This window comes from Plutella xylostella, chromosome 20, assembly GCF_932276165.1.
Source record: "Plutella xylostella chromosome 20, ilPluXylo3.1, whole genome shotgun sequence".
NCBI lineage: Eukaryota > Metazoa > Arthropoda > Insecta > Lepidoptera > Plutellidae > Plutella > Plutella xylostella.
Genome location: NC_064000.1, coordinates 2,873,164 through 2,878,223, shown reverse-complemented (window position 1 = coordinate 2,878,223; position 5,060 = coordinate 2,873,164). Strand labels below are relative to the sequence as shown.

General features: G+C 29.6%; 1 long non-coding RNA gene across 1 annotated transcript; it reads left to right on the top strand.

Annotated features, from left to right (window-relative positions):
- The first annotated feature begins 3,135 nt into the window (after positions 1-3,135).
- LOC119692169 lies at positions 3,136-4,756 on the top strand. The gene is made up of 3 exons (XR_007267491.1): positions 3,136-3,977; positions 4,066-4,306; positions 4,409-4,756. It is a non-coding gene; the product is annotated as an uncharacterized LOC119692169 (long non-coding RNA).
- The last annotated feature ends 304 nt before the right edge of the window (positions 4,757-5,060 follow it).

The following is a 5,060-nucleotide window of genomic DNA, read 5'->3' as shown; positions in this document are numbered from 1 at the left end:
TAAGGTAACAATGTTTTAATTTTACAACAAAAAGCAAATTTAGATAGATAACTACACAGGTACTGTTATGAGTTATGAGATTTGAGGTTATGTGACACAGGTAAAACTATTTTCTGTGTCAAAACCTAAGTAGGTACCTATTTATTGCTAAATGTATTACAATACCTAATTTCGTCGCAGATGGCCTCCAATAAGGAGTACTTAGGTACTTACCTTAGCTTTTACTACTAAGTTTGTACTTTGAAAATCTCTAATACCTAGCTTCCTACGATCGTAGGGCTCTGCTGTTGAAAATGACAAAATGGAACGTTGAATTGATACTTCCTTTAATAATGGACGAGAATCTTTGGCTAATTTAAGTAGGTAAGTAGGTACTCAATATACTTAATAGGATAATACAAATACTAAGTGGTTAAACAGTATTAAGTATTTGTAAACCATCGAAGATGTAAACTTATATAAGTACCTCGTTAGAAATACTTAGTTATTAGTAAATTTCAACGTTTACCTTTCATTTGTAAGTATTGCACGCTAACTTACTAACAGTCTTCTAGTCTTCATCCTCCTTGAAAGAAAACTAGAGTAACTCACAGTTTTGCTCCTCGTCGCCACATGTAGTGTTCACTATTAAACTGATATAAACAGACACGTAACCGAGATATCGGCTCGCAACAATCGCACACGTCTTTACTCCACCGCGGCCGGTAGGCGACTGCCCCCCCGCGCCCCGCGACATGCGTCTGCGATTCTCGAGACGACAGAATGGTCATACACAGATGTAAACACTACAATGATATAACAGAAATTTATAAAGTCCTCTCTAGACCTATAGCACTGGTAATGACTGACACGGATCAATTAAATTTTGATACGTCACATCAATGCTGTATATGTGAGAAACCGTTAGTAGAAGACCGAGTGAGGGATCACTGTCACTTAACAGGTAAATACAGAGGAGCAGCGCATTCGTATTGTAATTTGCGCTACAAACTCCCTAAATTTATTCCTGTATTTTTTCACAATCTGTCTGGGTACGATAGCCACTTGTTTATACGACATTTGGGATCTATTCCAGGTAAAATTAAGGTTATAGCAAGAAACAAGGAAAACTACATATCGTTTACTAAAATATTTCAAATGACAGATTCAGAAAATATTGCTGTGAGATTTGTTGATTCCTTTAGCTTTTTGCCTTCTAGTTTGGACAAGCTTTCAAACACTTTAGCTGATGAACAGTTTAAGCATTTAAATCAAATTTGTAAAAATAAATCCGAGTTCAATCTTCTTAGACTTCAATAAAAAATAAAAAATAAATAAATGAGACAAAACTTCCACCGCAAGAATTATTTTTCAATAAGTTAAACAATTCATCGTTATCAATCGATGACATGCAAAAAATATATGGTGCACATTTAATATAAATAATTTAGGAGAATATACAGATTTATATGTAAAGACAGACGTGTTGTTATTAGCAGACGTTTTTGAAAATTTTCGCACAACATGTATAAAAAATTATAAGTTAGATCCGGCTTTTTATTTGACTTCACCAAGCTATAGTTTTGACGCTATGCTTTTAAAAACACGAGTTAATTTGGAGCTCATCCATGACTTAGAAATTATTAGGATGCTTCAAAGTGGTATTCGTGGTGGTGTGTGTTTGTGTACAACCAGACACGCTAAAGCTAATAATAAGTATCAACATAGTTATGACCCAAAACTTCCATCAAACTTTTTAGTTTACCTTGATTGTAATAACCTATACGGATATGCAATGTGCCAAAGTTTACCTCACTCAGGATTCAAAATGTTAAGTAAATTTGAAATAGATGGATTGAACATATTAGATATAGCAGATGATGCCGCATATGGATATATTTTGGAGGTTGATTTAGAACATCCAGATTATCTCCATGACTCTCACAATGATTTGCCCTTTTGTGCACAAAAGTTTGCACCACCGGGTTCAGTGTCAAAAAAATTAATTCCAAATTTATATGATAAATTTCATTACGTGATTCATTACATACACTTGAAAAATTGTATTAAACATGGTTTAGTACTGAAAAAAATCCATAAAGTAATTAAATTTAAACAAGGGGCATATCTTAAGGACTATATGGATCTAAATACTAATCTTAGACAAAAAGCTAAATCTTCTTTTGAACAAGATTTATTTAAGCTCCTTAACAATAGCATTTTCGGAAAGACTTTAGAAGATACCGAAAGAAGAATTGACATCAAGTTAGTTACTAAATGGTCGGATAACTGCAATAAAACAAAAAAAAACTACACCGCGGATAGATTAATATCAAGACCTAATTTTAAAAATTGCACTATATTTACAGAAAATTTTGTAGCTGTTCAAATGAAACCAGAGAGAGTTATATTAGATAAACCAATTTATATTGGGTTTTCGGTGTTGGAAATATCTAAAAGTCATTTATACACTTTTCATTATTCTATTTTGAAACCATTTTACGGTGAAAGACTAAGATTGTGTTATACCGATACAGATAGTCTTCTTTACTCGATTAAAACGGACGACTTTTATTCACATGTAAAATATAATTTTCTAGAATATTTTGACACCAGTAATTATTCAATTGATAATACTTACAATGTACCACAGTTAAATAAAAAAGTTCCTGGATTATTTAAAGATGAACTAGGAGGAAAAATCCTTTCAGAATTTGTTGGATTACGTTCGAAACTGTATTGTATTAAGACTGAGGACGCTGAAATAAAGAAAGCAAAAGGCGCTAAGAAATGCGTGGTAAAAGATTTATGTCTAAATGATTATAATAATGTTTTGCTTGGTAAAATACAATTGCGAAAAAAACAAATACTTTTTAAATCATTGAAGCATCAAATTTTTACTCAAGAAGTAAAAAAAATTGTGTTGTCCCATGATGATGATAACAAATTTATTCTAAAAGATAAAATATCAACATTGTCTTGGGGACATTATTCCATTATTTGAATTATCGAGAATGACTGGTATATTGATATCACATTATGTTCATCCAAATAGTATTATTATCATCACTTGTCTGTCAGAAGACGCTGATTTTTATCCACAACTTCAGTTTCGAAATGAAAATGAATCATTATTTATGTGTTATTCTAAGTGGCAAAAAATTTATAAATCAATTAAAGAGAAACAACTATGTAACAATAAACAGTATTTTAATTTTCCCTTTTATACTTTTCTACACTGTGATAAACGTTGTTCAGATGAATTTGTAATTTTACTGGTAGATGCTTTAAAATTGTTTGCGCACTGTGTAGACGCGAGACTTAAGATGTTACACTATGAACGCATAAAAGCATATAAATTTATTTTGAAGATTGAATGTATTTTTGAAAAATGTTATATACCGATAGAAAATATTTCTAGTGTTTTATATTATTATGCTGATAGTTTATCTCTTGTGGAAATGGAACTTGTGACACTGTGTATTGATTATTTCACTAAATGCTATTTACGTTTTCAATTGTAGGTACCTATGTAATACTAACCAATAAGATAAGTAAGTAGTATAAGTTAAAGCTAAGGTAAAGTTATTTTTACCTTATAATATAATAAATAAAGTTAATATTTAATATGATTGTGTTTAATTTACACCATGAGTTCATGATGATGTATGGAACGTACGGAAAATAGGATAAAAATCAAGAATATTTCTTATTATACATATACGAATAAGAAAATATTAGGTAGATAGTTAATAAAAAAATACATTTAAATCGTACATAAATTTTGTGCTGAGATTAAAGTGTTTCAACATGATATCTGCTGATGTCAATGTAATTTCTAAGAATCCCACACATTAGTAATATTTCAATTGAAACAGTGTACATAAATTCCTTAGTGATGCACATTCCATTACATGACCAAATAATCATTAAGCTAATATTCTCCTTTCCTTGCGGTTGTGTAGAAAAACAAACAGAAAAATATGTCTTCAGATGAGGTGAGTCAGTTATCTATACTACAGTAACACAGTATGTTCTCTACATATATCTCAATACCTATTTAATTTATTTATGTTTTTGTTCCAGATTTCTCTAGTGAATTATATTGCAACCAAAAATCTTGGAAATCCTAAATATGTAGTGAAAATGGAAATATGTAAAATTGTACAAACATCAAACATAGCTGAAGTGAAAACAGTAATAAAAACACAATATTTGGTAAATGAAGATTACGATACTATATTGGAGTTTGCTGTAAAATTAATAAATCAAATTGGAACAAAACTTGGAGAAAATGCTGACCAGCACGCATCTTGAGTGAAATAAGGTGAGTAGCTATTTACAATAGTAAATATTCTTTCTTTTGTTTATTTTTAAGGTGTCTTATAAATTCTGTATAAAAATTAATATCTAGTATTTCCTTTTTCAGGTACAGGACATAGTCGTTGAACAATGAACATTCCTTTGTGCATTTGAAATGTTATTAAAATTAAGTTCGTATAGTAAATAAATCTGTATTATGTTTGGGCTTTGTTAGGGATTATGTTATAATAAACTAAATATTTAATTACTTACATACTTATTTAGAGCACCACATACTGTACTACATATGGCACTGTGCATTGAAAGAAATTAACCTTGATGTTTAAATGATAAAATATTAGGTACCTAAGTACTTTACTTGTGTATGAACTTATTAAAAATTAATAAAATAAAAAACCAAAATTACATAATTTTTGCTTTTATTTTTCATAATCCTTAAATCTAGTTAAACAATAAATAGTATAAAGTCATTTAAAAAAAAAACAATCATATTATTTTCTATAAACCATTTCCTTAAAGAAATTACATTTTTTAGAGCACAATATTTTTTATGATAGGCACAGTTATAGTTTACAGTACTATTCAAAAATGAATTATATAAAGTAGTAAAATTTGGACACCCTTTTTCTCCTAGTTCGATTATATTACAATTACTACATATTTCCTCCATCCATCTAATCTTTTCTAATCCTTTAACAAGAATGTTCCGGTGTTTCTCTAAAAAAGGTTTAATGTACTTTTTAAATTCTTCATATACG